This window comes from Prinia subflava, chromosome 3, assembly GCF_021018805.1.
Source record: "Prinia subflava isolate CZ2003 ecotype Zambia chromosome 3, Cam_Psub_1.2, whole genome shotgun sequence".
Taxonomy (NCBI): domain Eukaryota; kingdom Metazoa; phylum Chordata; class Aves; order Passeriformes; family Cisticolidae; genus Prinia; species Prinia subflava.
This window is the reverse complement of record NC_086249.1, coordinates 100,640,103-100,654,403: the sequence shown is the minus strand read 5'-3', so window position 1 is coordinate 100,654,403 and position 14,301 is coordinate 100,640,103.

Below are 14,301 nucleotides of genomic sequence, written 5' to 3'. Positions count from 1 at the left end.
GTTTAATCAAAAACATTTATATTGGCAGATTCAGTATGTTCAGAGATGTTGGTACTTAACATCCCTGCCTATTCCAGAGGAGATGGCAGAGAGCAGGTGGTCTGTAAAATGGTTTTTTATTGCTGGGTTGCTTTTAGTAAGACAACAAATTAATTGCCAGGTCCTCCTGTGCATGCACTGCATCCCTGGTGTGCTCTGCTGGTCTGTAACCTGAGAGGACCCATCCCATCCCTAACCCTGCTGGTTGTCTCTGACATTTAGTGTCCCCTCTTTATGCCTTACAGCAATAAATTGCAAGTTTTCTTTGCAGAGTCTTAAATTTTCTGGATATAGTCTTTCGAAGAGCAACAGAAAAACAACTCCCCTTGCACAGTATCAGGTATTCTCCCAGTCACCTCCTGGAGGCTACAGAATTCTCCCACACACTGTTCTGGCACAGAGGGAAGCAGCAGCACAGTGCCTTACTGAGGAGTTGATGTTAGAAGTTGCCTTCCTCTCCTTTTATTGAATGAGGCACACGATGGCCCAGCTTGTTTAGTGTTTAAATGCTGTTCACGTTCCTCATTGACCTCATGATGTGACTTCCTAAAAAGCAGCAGTAAAGGAGCTTTAGGTGATGACTTTTTCCACATGTTACTGTAAAAACTGTAGTGGCTGAAGAGGTTGGAGTCTGTCAAATGAGCACAGAAGTCCCAGGAGTTTTACAATTTCTGAAGATCAAACTTGAGATCTGCTGACAATGGTGTAAATTCAGGGATAACTCTTCTGAGAGCCATCCACACCTAAATAGTGGGAAGTGTTAGTTGATGTGATGAAGAGCTAATCACCACAAGCAGAAAGGCCTGGAGATGGGCAGAGCACAGTACCAAGCAGAGGAAACCCCACAGCACCTGGTCCTGGGTACTCCCAGGGGCCTCAGCACACAACAACCTGACCATGGTTTGGGTGTTGGAGAGGTCTGCAGGAGCTGCTGTCACCAGGCAGCCTTGCAAACTGAGCAGGGTTATTGCCTCCAGGTGTTCAGGACTCAGTTTGGGATGGGCATTTGGGAAATGGTGTAAAATGTACTGCAGGATGTCTTAAAGGAGGCAGTGGGGATGTGCAAGGCTTAGGGGGTGTTAAGGGTAAAGATCAAAGGCAAGAACAGGAGGGTGAAGGCTGCTTGCAGAGGAACAAGCATGGAAAATACAGAGATAAGTGGATAAAAAGAGCCAATTGCATGTGAACAGGCTGCTGGTCATTATGCTTGTTTGGTCAGGCCTTGAATTTCTTGTTAAATTGCATTTCCTGGGTGAGGGACCATGTGGTGTGTGTATCTGTGTGTGTGTGTTTGTGAGCAGCAGCTGGAATCAAGCCATGGAGCAGAGGGCCCTTGTGGCTGGGCACCAGTGTCTGGAGAAACCAGTGTGTGTTTTTGTGCTTTTCCCTAGGGAACACCCCTCCTGGGAATGTCCATGCAGGATAAGGGTGTGGGAGCTGGCTACAGGGCAGCTGGATACCAGAGGGACACCAGAGATCTGGCAGTCAGATCCTGGCATGGCAAGAGGTCTGCACAAGCTGCAGAGGGACCAGTGAGTGCCTGTTTATGTGTGTGTGACTGCAGCAACCAGACTGGAGCTGCAGGCTCATCCCTGCAATCACATGAATGTCCTGGCCTCCAAAAGGTCAGCCAAGAGCAGATCAATGGCAGAGAGACAGAAGTGGGGCAGAGGTGGGGCAGAGCACGGAGCGGTGCCGTGTGTGACCCGAGGAGTGACATCCCCTCTCCCGGCCATGTCACCACTGAGCTGGGCACAGGAGGCTGCAGGCAGCTGGCCTGGCAGAGCTCCACAGATGGGTCTGCCCCAGCTCCAGGTCACAAGGAGCAGTCTCTGCCTGTGCAATTCCTGCTCTCCAAGACAGGAGCACGGTCCTGAGGCAGAGACAGCCACGCAAGAGCAGCCCTGCGGTGGGGCACAGGCGTGGGAGCTCAAGGGCTGTGCAGAATTGCTCTGCCACAGGCAGCCTGTGCCCACAGGGCACCCATGGACAGGCAGAACTGGCCTGTCAGACAGTCTGGTGGAAGGTCTGGACCCTGCTGTGTCCCAAGGGTGCAGGCTGCAGTTGTGTTTCAGCTCCTGCCCCACAGGATGAACCGAGGCTGTGCTTCCATCTCTGGCTGTAGTGGCACATCTGATCCAGGGGACCAGCAGGGCCAGCCCTCCTCTGCCCACAGGTTCTTGGTACAAAACAGGACAGTGGGGACACAGCCCTGCTGCAGCTGCTCCTGTGCCATTAGAGCAAAGCCCTGTACTTGCACTCACTTGTGGCAGGGGCACCGGTGCTGAATTCTTTATAAAACAGACTCTGATAGGTTGCAGCTAAGATGCAAACAGATGGCAGAAGGCTTTGAGCTCAGCTGATGTGAGGAGCTGTCAGAAGGAACTGGGAAGTGCTTTCCCTTTCCAGGGTGGTGGGATGGGGTGGCTCCAGGCGATGCCACACATCCTTCCAAAGGCCTCACACCTTCCCACTGGTGCATCTGCAGCTCTGGGCTCCCAGGGAGCTTCCTGGGAAGCCAGCAAGGGGCATCTTTTAGTGCATGGAAGGTGAGGGGCAGAAGATTTCTTTAGCAATTGGCCTCACTCCAGAACTGCAGTCTGATCCAGGACTCTTATTTCTAGCTCGGGAGTAGAGGAGGATTTTAACTGCCCTGAATTTGGAGCATGTTAGAAAATCCTGTACACATGTGAGAAACCACAAGCCTAGGCATTAAAAAAAAACATGCTTCCCTAAAACTTACAAAAGTAAGAATGCTCACCTTTGAGCTCTCAATTACAAGTGTTCAGGGGACAATAGAGCTGTGCAAGGAAAAGGCAATTTGTAATTGATGTGATTTATTAGGTTGTTGTTCTGCTCTATGAATATCTATAAACCTGCTGCTACTGTTACATGCATTTATTTATTCAAATACATTTGACTAACAGTGTTCAGAAGCTTTGACAAGGTGATCATAAGCAAGCAAAATCTGAATAGTGTTGCACAGTAATTTGTTAGGAGAAAAAAAGAATTTTTTTAAGAAACCTGGAAAGCACAGAAGTACTTGTAGGTAGTAGAAGTTTCTTTCAATGTTTGTTCTCTGTGGTTTCAAATCTGACTCCCAAAACTCCTGCCAGGATAAAAATTGTTTCTATAGACACAGCATGCAAACCTTTAAGTTGGTAAGCATGTTCCCTCAAACTGAATTCATTTAAAAACTCAGCCACTGTTTGCACACTTTTAATTACATACAAAGAACTGGCAGTGCAAGTAACAGAAAAAATGCAAAGAGAAAAGTCATGCCTTAAAAATTAATCTCCTTGTTCAAGCCCCAGAAGACAACATCAGAGGTGGCCCTGAAGAATAAAGAGCAGAAAAAAGAAAACCAGAAAACAGTTCTCATTTTTCCCAACTTCCCAGGTTGCATCCAGTGAACTTCCTTTGCTTTGCTCTCACTTTGTGCAGACCACTACTGTGATAGCAAAGCCATTTTCTTTGCCTGGAAAATGTGAATATTCCCTCTGAAGAGCACTTGAAGCATAGCAGGAGGAAATACTGCAGGGAAGAGAGTTTCTCTCTGAAACTAACCATAATGGATTCCTTTTCATTCCTGTGCTAAGGGACTTGCTTCAGAGCAGAAGAGTAGCCTGGCTCCCTCAGAGATAATGTTCCCTGTATCAAATGGAGACTGAAAGGGGAAATATTTTTTCCTTGGGGCAGCTGTCTCTGGTCCTCAAGAGGTTTGCATTGTGTAGGGCCAAGGCAGGTGAAGGATTTGTGGTCTAAGAGTTAAAGCAGGAGGAAAGAGAGATAGGACCCCTGGATTACAGGCTTTGCTCTGACACAGAGGTAAACAGTCACATTCAAATAAAAACTTCCCCTTTGAATTATTTTTTCCATTCCCTACCAATCCCAGCTTATCTCCCCATAATGGTCTTCACTCCTAAAATCAATTTATAACCGATCAGACAGCTAAAATAGCTTCTTACAGTAGGTGTCTCTAGTCAATGACTGATTTGCATTAAGAAAGATATGACAGCCAAGTGTGAAGAGAAAAGAATGATAGTTTAATTTTAGAAAAATTCCACATTCATCTGAGAAACGATTACTAAGCACTGTGTATGTTCATACATAAATTGCTTCTAAAAATGTGAGAAAGATATTAAAATGCTAAATATTTTCTTGCAGTGGGAGCAGGAAGGCCCCAGATCAGATGCCGTGGCCTTTTGCAGGAGGGGATGCAGGAGAAGCACACACACCCAGTGGCACTGAGCAAGCTCAGGGGGATGGGAGCAGAGGGGTGCAGGAGGAGAGGGAGGCTGGGACAGAGAGGCCAAGGCACCTTCCAGCCCCTCTGGGGAAGGGTGAGAAGCCTCCTGCCCTGTGTGTGAGGGACACCCCTCCTGCCAGCCCTGGGGACAGCAGGGACATGTCACTGAGGGGACAAAGAGCGAGGTTCCCACCCGGGCAGGCTGGCAGTGCCAGCCCACTGCAGCTCCAGCCCCTACAGAGCCAAAGGCAGCTCTGAGGAGCGTGACACAGTCGTAGGGGGACGTGCCAGCAGCCAGGTGCCAGCTCCCAAAATAAGTCCTACAGCTTGTCAACAGAGCTCTGTCATCTCTATCCAGAAAAAGACTAATAGTGGGCTGACGCCTGGCACCGACAGATTACCAGGTTGCTAGAACTGGGATTTGGATTGGCTGCTCAGGTTTGTTTTCATTTTTTAAGCGTGTCTTTATTTTACCAGGAAAAGCTTTTTTCTTTGTCTGCTCGTGGTCCAAGCTGGCAAAGAGAGCCTGGGATCTCCCACAGAGGAAGCCCAGACCCTGCCAGGCCTGTGCACAGGCATTCAGAGGCAGCAGAGACCAGCAGGATAAACTGGAGGCTCAGAACCCACAAGGGAAGGGAGGGAAAGAGTCAAGAGGTGAGAAAGGTGTGTGAGGAGGCAGAAAGACAAGGAGAAGGTCACTGCAAGACCATTAGAGCATATATTATGTTTTTTACTAGATGTGTCTCATTTTTCAGTGTCAAGAGGAGAATGTGCATGCAGTATTTATCCCACACCAACACACCCTGAGAGAACAGACATCAGTCACCGGCTGTGTCACGTTTTTATTAGCTAACTTTCACAGAATCATCCCTCCAAGTAGGGAATAACTCCATGCATCACAGCTCAGGTTTGACAGGAACATTAAAGGCAATATGTACTTTGATATATCAATCCAAATTTGGAGACAGCAGAGGCCAGACTTGATGTAAAAAAATATTAATATTATTTCTTATTAAAAAGGTAAGTTTGTAGCCCTCTAATGAAGATCTCACTATCTTACATAAAGGTCTGTTTCAAACAACCCAAACCATCTGACATTTTAATTAGTTTCATTCCATTGCCTTGGATTCATCCCATCTTCTTGCATTACAAGTCTTAGAGCATTTGACACTCTAATGTATAAGATCATTTTAGAAAGACAGCAAACTTTTATTAATGTTGACTTGGTTTCTACACACTAGAACTCTGTTATTTGACATATCTGCTCCGCACATCACTTAACTTCCCTGAAATATAACAGGAAACTCTTTTCTGGCTTCATTCAGGAGAAGAAAGTTACTATATGAGCAAATTGCATGGAGAGCCAGATCTTCTAAGGATTTTTTCTCTTAGGAGACAACATAGAACAGGAACTTCTCTTCCCAGAACTGCATAGCAGAATTCTCAATGCATTTCCTACCAGAGGCAGGAATAAGTGATTCTTTCATATATGGACTGGTCCAAAGACTAAAAGGCAACAGGAACCTCCTCAGGAGCCTGGAGAGCTCAGCTCACTGAGAGCAGCATGATTCCATCATCTCAGTACGACTGAGGACACTTTTTTGTGTTCCTTTGCAGATATAGCTGTGTTAGGGACTTCTTTGTTCCATGAAAACAATTTAACCAGCCCTTAAAAAATCACACCATTGTAGCATGACACTGAACAATTTCAGTCCTTTCAAAAGCACTCTGAAACTATGGAGAACTCCAGTTCTCCTTAGTTTCTCAAGTCTAAAGAGTGAGTTGCTTTATTTTGCACAATTTCATCTCAAAATTTTTGACAAATTTGTCTAAAACAGGCAAATACCAGTATTAAGCAATGCATTTTAGACAACAATTTCACACACTCACAGAGAGGTCAAAATACTATATAACAGAATGATTGTATGGTAAAAGGATTATGCTGTCTTACATCAAAAGCTCTGTGTCTAATTTAGGATTCAGGCATTTTGAGCAATAAATTTAAAAAATCATGGGAAATTATTTTTTTATCAGCAGTGCCAAAGTTTTACAGATGAGTTTGAGTCAATTGACTGAAATTGGAGTTGAAAAGCACCATCTCTCATCCAGCAATGGCTCCAATTTTCCATTGTTCAGGGCAGAGCCAGATTCCAGGAATTCAGCTCTCCAGATTCACATTTGTTAAATCTGTGTTCCTAGACACAATGTACAGATTTTCACCCAGGACTTCTGTGCCACATAACACCTTCACTGCCTTTGTTTCTGTTGATCAATTATTGCTGAAATCACATTCCACTGCTTCTGAAAACAGCTCAGCTGGCTGAAACCTAACAGGAGCCATGTGCCAGAAAATTCCTCAAAGATTTTTTTTTCCCTCTCTGGATGAAGCTAACAAAAAATACCACTTTTCCTTTCTTCCCCAGGTAGAAGCTTCTTAATCCACCATGTGGAAAGGAAATTAAACTATTCCTTTTCTTTTTAGACGGTTTGCTCTTTTTTCAGGGCTTCAGGAGGAGTTGTTTGGTCTGGACCCCGGCCCCATTTTTTGATTTGATGGGCTATGTCCCTGTGGGAAATGAAAGAGCACCCCTGGATGGATTCTCCCCACCAGGACTCTCAGAGGAGGGCTCTCAGGCAGGAAAACAGATCCACTCATCTCCATGCAAGTGCCCCAGGATGTTAAAATGCTTTCACTCTTCAGTTTTCTGCTGCTGGTCTGAAGGGCCTGTGTGAAAAATAAAGACTCTGTCTTAAAGATCTGGGTGATTAATTTTTGTTGTTTGTCTGAGAATGCAGAAACAAGGCAAGACCAGCTCAGGCCTAAACCCCACCCAAGAATTCCCCAAGGTTTCCACAGGACACACACACCGGAGGAGTGGCTGCAGGTTCAGGGAGGACATCTCCACCATCTTTAAAGGGCAGTTGTGTGAGGAGAGTAAAATATGACACATTTCTTACTCTGCTCCATTTGTTGGTGTCTTAGTTCGGAAAGACAGGTATCTGTGAGGGAAAACTGGAGTTTCCCTTGGAATGGAGAATGTAAAACCCCCTCCCTCCAAATTATTACAATTTTGCAATTAGGAGCTTTCGGGCAAAAATATGGGAATAGGAATAGCAGTTCTTTACCAGGAATATTAAAAATACAAATGCAGAAGTAAAACAAACAAACAAACAAAACAAAAAAACAAAAACAAAAACAAAAACACAAAAAAAAAAAAAAAAAAACCAAAAAAACCACAACCCCACAAGCAAACAAACAGAAGTCCTAGAAAACCCTGACAGTCAGGAACACATAACCTGACACCCTGTCGGTCAGGGTGTTGGAAGCAGTCCAAACAAGTCCTCCTGAAGTGACAGATGTGGTTCTGTTGGAGCAGAGATGATCCTGTAGACAGGTTCAGTGGTGGTGAGATGGGTCTGGTTTTCCTCTGAGAATCCAGTGGAAAAGAGGATGTCTGGGGTCCCTGTGTCCCCATTTTTATCTGGGTAGGAATGGTTGGCTCCTCCCCACTGGGTGGAGCATCTCCCTATGGATGATGGAATGTGTCATGTCATTGGTGAGCCTCAATGGCCCATTAACAGAAGATATCCCCTGGAGGGTGGACAGTGGTGAAAGAGATCAGAAACACTGCCCCACCTGGTTTTAACAGCTGGCCTATTATCAGAAGGCATCCACCCTCCTCCCCCCTGGAGTTACAAGATATAAAGATAAAAGAAACCATCCCCCAACTGCTTTCTACAGATGAAATAGAATACACTTTTTTTTGTTGTTACATAACCCAAGGCAGTTGTTATCTGGAGACAAACACAATGTACCCCTCACATTGCAGTGCCAAGTACCCTGCCACTGCCTGCTCCCTGCTTTGGAAGCCTCCTCCTCTCCTCCCTGGCTCTGCACTCCCTCAGTCACTGTAGAGGCTGAAAATCGAGCCCTGAACACCCCTCACAACCACCTTAAAGTACTGTCTGGCACAGTCAAACACACTTTTCCTTTCCAGGCACATGTGAGCAAAGCTCTGGACTTTTCCAATGCAAGGTGACATTCTGTTATTAATATGTGACTCCAGGAGCCAAAACCCTGCTGGGCCCCACTGTGACCATGAAAGGCACCTGGCTGCATGAAGGTAGCACTGATCTCCCATTTACCCAGCCAAAACCCAAATATTTACTTCCAAACTGAGCTGAGTTGCAGCTCGTCTGCACCAGCTGGTTATCCCATTGAGCAAAGAAAGGAGGGAAATGGATTTCTTCCTGTTTTCCTTGCCGGTCAAAAGATTAAAAGCAATATAGTTGTGTTGGTCCCTAGGTATTGTCTGATTAATATCCTGCTGGCCTGCTGGCAAATTGCCAGAATCCCTTCTCTTCAAATGAAAGGCTGTTCCTTGAGCTTAAATGGATTTTATTAGCATAACACTAATAATTCAGCACTTAAAACCCAGAGAATGTGTTAAAAGTAAATATAGGCATGCAGTGCCTACTAAGGTTCCTTCCTGCTTTCTTTCCAGGTGGGCAAAGAACAACAGTGCATCAGATATTTTACTCCTACAGTCAGGTCAGAAGGGTCTAACTTTTACAGGAAAGGGGCTAGAAAGCCAAAAGGAGAGCAGAAAAAAATCCTGAGAAATTCCTTTTTCCCAGCAGCATCTAGCAACTTGTCCCTAATGGTTTTAAATGGTGTTGGTCAGGTAAGGTGTAAAACAGAGAAGTTCTCTTCCCCTACCTTCAGGTTTCTTGGCCACAGCTCAGACTCTCCCACGTGAATCTTGTCATATATCCTCTCCTTCTCTCGCCTGGCTCTTCTAGCATGCTTCACACTCATGATCATTCTGAATTCTCCATCTTTTCATTTCCTTTACTCTTCTTTGCAGCAGAAGCCGCCAAGTTCAGTTTAGAAGCCACTGGCATGAGGCTGGAGTCAGCAGCCCATGAGGTACCTGAGATTGCTGCTTTTATTCAGGGTTATTCATGTGTTTGGGAATGCAGCTATGGCAAGCCTATCTTTTGCCTACTGTCTGCATCAGCCACTCATGTCAACAGGGATTTCAGAGCAGATAACTCCTCCCTGTCACCTCTAGCAATGGTTGCTTCCCAAATAGTGCTCCCCGAGGGACTGACATGCCACAGAAGAAGATAAATGTTCTGAGGACACTCGCTAAAAATACCCTGTGTTAATCCCCCAATTAAAAGCCTCTGGAGGAGAATAATGAGTGATCTGTTAGCAGTTCTGTAGGTTTGCAGTTGTCTGATATCCCACATCTGGGAGCTCCTGCCCTCGGGTAGCAGCTAATTGGCCCCAGTTACCACAGTGCCCCGCAGTCCTTAACGTGTGTGTCATCACTCCTGCTCACTAAAGCAAAAAAGGACTGATTTCAGCTCGACAGACTTGGAGCTGCATTTCAGAGAAGGCAGGGAACTGACTTTACAGTACTATACTCCATGTATAAATCACAGGACGAGGCAAAATCCAGGTCCTGACAAGTACTTTCTACCCAAGGGAGGAACTGGCTACAGAAGATGTTTCTTTGGGTCAAATACATTTATTTACAAGGACTGCGAAAGTGCTGCTTCCCTGTCAAAATCAAACAACCAGCATGTTCTTCACCTAGCCCCTCTTGGCCAATTCTGTAACCAAAAAAAGCTGTTGCAAGGCCTTTTCTTGAGCAAAGATCCACTGACTGCTCTGTCTCCTCGGTTTTGTGTTACTTTCTGTCTCTGCAGAAGTCCTGCTCCTTCTCTGGCAGGCACACAAAGATCATTACCTCTCCCTTCAGGCCTTGCTCTTTTATTCCCACAGGCCTATGTAATTCAGCCTTTGTGGGATCTTAAGAACTTGCTCCCGTGGTTTTGAGGATTTGGTACAACCAGAGAGCCCTGATAACCCTGTAAGGCTTATCTCTGAGCCACTCACCACCCCCTGCAATGCACCCAGGCTCTAACAGTGCTGAGATACCTCAAAATATAAATATAAATATATATATATATATATTTTTTTTTTTTTAAGACTCCATCCGCATTGATTTCAACAGGAGCTGGATGCTTAATCTGCTTATACACTTTTGAAAATCCTATTAAGTGCCTCTTTACTGCTCTAGGTGCCTAAATATACTTTTCTTAATTTGGCTCTAAGTGATTTGCATCCGTCATCAAGATTTTTGAGAGCGTGGCTCGAGGGGAGAGGCCTCCCTGTCACAGCCCCTCCGTGCAGTCTGTCACTTGCTCAGATACCCAAACTGGGAGCTGAGCTCCTGTGAAGATGCTGTGACAGTGTGAAATATCTCTATTAAACTGTGAACACTCTCAGTGCTGCTGCATCCTCGTCCCTCCTGCACTGAGCACACGTGTCCCCTCCCACCAGAGTCCTCCCCATGGGCTTCTCACGGCCTCATCTCCCTTCCCAGCACTGCCTCAGACACAAACAGTGTCCTGAAGCAGGTCCAGCTGCAGGTGGAGGCACAGCTCCTTGGTGAAAGTGGGGAAACGCATTTTGGGAGGGGGGAAGGGATGGTTTGACTGCCTGGGGGCAGCAGCCAGGACAGCATCCGTGTCTCACCTGGCAATCCTAGAGGATTCAGTGCCTGTGGCTCAGAAATGCCTTTGCTCAGCTGTTTTCATCTTCCTTGGTTTGCAGTTCCTAAAAGGAAGTCACAGGCAGGAAAAACTGAGAGGATGTAGATCTGTGTCTTGTGTTATGTAACAAAAAAAAAAGTGTATTCTATTTCATCTGTTGAAAGCAGTTGGGAGATGGTTTCTTTTTTCTTTCTCTCTTGTAACTCCAGGGGGGAGGAGGGTGGATGCTTTCTGATAACAGACCAGCTGTTCAAACCAGTTGGGGCAGTGTTTCTTATCTCTTTCACCACTGTCCACCCTCTGGGGGATATCTTCTGTTAATGGGCCATTAAGGCTCACCAGTGACTGACACATTACATCATCCCATTGTGAGATGCTCCACCCAGTGGGGAGGAGCCAACCATTCCCTACCCAGATAAAAACTGAGATCCAGGAACACCAGGTATTCTGATTTTCCACTGATTTCCCAGAGGAAAACCAGACCCATCTCACAATCACCGGACCCTTTCTACAGGATCATCCCTACTCCACAGAACTAGATCTGTTTCTCCAGGAGGATTTATTTGGACTGGTTCCAACACCCTGACAACAGGGTGTCAGGTCATATTCTTGACTCTGTCAGGGTTTCTAGGATTTTTGTTTGTTTGCTTGCTTGTTTTTTGTACTACATTTGTATTTTAATATTCCTAGTAAACAATTGTTATTTCTATTCCTAAATCTTTGCCTGAAAAAACCCTAATTGCAAAATTATAATAATTTGGAGGGGGGGGTGTTCACGTTCTCCATTCCAAGGGAAACTCCAGTTTTCCCTGGCAGACACCTGTCTTTCCAAACTAAGACAATCTGAGAGGCTGAAAAGAGCAGTTTGTGCTAAGCACTTCTCAGTTTGAAGAAAGGGCACTGAAAATGTGTCTGCGCCTTTAGAACCAGCACTGGATGCAGTAACTGCTTCCTGCACTCCCTGGACATTGAAGGGGGCCAAGAAGGGAAACTGGCCCTGGCCAGGCTGGTACTCACCTATGGACAGCTTGGGAAAGATGGGCCCTGCTGGCATCCCCAGCAGCACTGCAGGTCTCATCAGAAAGGAGAGGAAATTAGCACCTCAAGAATTACAGTTTAAACAGTCCTCCGAGCACCTTTAGCTGTTCTGAAGATGAAAAGGAACTTTGAAAGAGGGATTAAAGGTAGGATGGTCTGGTCTTGAAACAGAAGAACAACTATTTTAAAAGAGCAATGAAAAATGGGAACATATTTCTAGATCTAAGCATATGCTCAGAGAAATCTAGAAAAGTGCAAACGTGAAAATGTTCTGAATCTGGTCAGACCTTTCTCCTCTTACAGGCCCTATGCTGCAGCCCAGGAAGCCTTGATAAACCAAAGCCTAAAAGTCCACTTGGCCTTTGCTACTGATTTCTCCCAGTATTAATTGCTTGCAGCTAATCACAGGCAGCACCTGAACTGCACCAGCACTCGCAGCAGCCCCATAAGGGACTCAGCATGGCAGGATCCAGCCTGTGAGCTTCAGTCAGCAACTTCTGAGCTCTTGGGTCTTTCCTTGCAAAGTGTCAGCGTGGGCAGGCCTTACAACACATCTGTGCTCCACTCCCTTGTCTGCAATACTGCAGTAATAATTACAGTGGCCCCATGCAATCCTTATGGATTGTTAATTTCCATTTGCAGTGGACACTCACAGCTGTACTGAGGACAAATCACCTTTCTGCAAAGAGTGAATTAAATATCCATGCAAAAAATCTAATCAGTTATAACTCGCTCATACACAGGCAGACAGTCCAAACCCAGAAAAAAAACCAATTTAAAGGAATAAAAAATATTATTTGCTTATCCTCCCATTGCAACCGTGCAATGAGCAGAGACAGGAAGAAAAGGTTACCCTTGCTCTTGATGGAAAGTGATGAGAATATTCTTCCCCTTGGATCTCCCGAGCTTTCAAGGAAGATCCCCGAGCTGGATATCCTCAAGGAGCAAATGTTAACTAACAAAGAGAGAGTTGGACAGGCTCTCTTTCTTGGGAGAGGAGCAGGGCTTCCCTCAATGCCACTTCACATGAGACCTAGAGCCAGCGGCCAGAACATAACCTAATTAGGCCAGAAAGGGTGATTAGCTGTTTATTTTAAGGATGTTCAAACCATGCACTCACATTATACACTGCCCTGGGAGAAAAAGGATGCTGTTTATAGTTCCAGGCCTACGGGATCAGCAAAGTTTATTTTCCCCTACAAATGAAGGCTTGTTCTACTTATATTCTTTCAACTCAGATTGGATCTGTTTATTTTCACTCATCTGCAGGAAATGGGAATATTTCAGTCTATTATTTTGAGTCCAGGGAAGCAGTTTGTATTGCTTAACCATGGGCAAAGGCAAATTAGTCACAGCCTTCACATGCTACCTCAAAATGTTTGTTTAATAGTAGTACCATTAGTGGAAAAAGGATTTACAAAACCCTATCGTGCAAATTCTGCTTCTTGAACCTATTCTGGAAGGCACGAGAAACTTTGTGGAACCCCCCAGATGACTGGTACTCCACTGTGGAATATGGACATGGTCAAGTTGTCCCTCTTCCCAGCAGGCACTCCGTGTTAATGCTGAGCTGAGCAGTTTAATGCAATATTTTCAAAGAAGCTCGATGCTTCTTTATTGAATTTAGCTCCTGGTTGTCTTGAAGCAGAGCATTGAGGAAGGAAAATGCTGGTGGGAGAGAAGGGAGGTGCAATGATGATCTACATATGTGGCTTCTGGTCAGAGCAGTGGCAACAGCACAAAAATGTCTTCATAATACATAAAGCACACCCTGCCAAAAACTACAATGGGATCCGTTTTCAGTGTCTCCAAATATTTGTTTGAGTTGGCTTATATTTAGTTATAAAACAATCCCTGTTCACTAGAGTATGTTAACAGGATTTGTTTGCGTGCTTTGATCTTCTATTTTTAATCATCTCTCATGTCCGTGAAGCCTTTGGTAAGATTCTCCGTTGATAAAAGTGCTCAAATTATAGCAAATGGACTGTGAGGTGACAATATATCTTAGAGAGGGTTTTAATTCCTTTGAAGTTAAGCTTTTTGATGGTCAATTGAATTATTTTAATTGTATCTTATTTTAAACTTAAACCAAGATTATTTTTCAACTGCTGGAATTAAAAAATTCTGCAGGAGCCAGATAACTTAAAGTGCTGTGAATGTAAATTTTATCTGTTGCATGCATTCAGCAGAAGAAACAATCAAAAATGCACCAAATACTTTGATGAAAACAGAAATTACTGGCAACCAATTATGAAGATATGGAGCAGCAGAAGGTACAGTGTGTTACATACATTATGGTGCTGCCAGAATAGGCTACTTAGGGATGTAGAATAATAATTTAGATTGTTGATCATTATAATCTCATGCTGGCCATAACTGTCTGGCTGTTACTTTATGCCTCCCCAGCC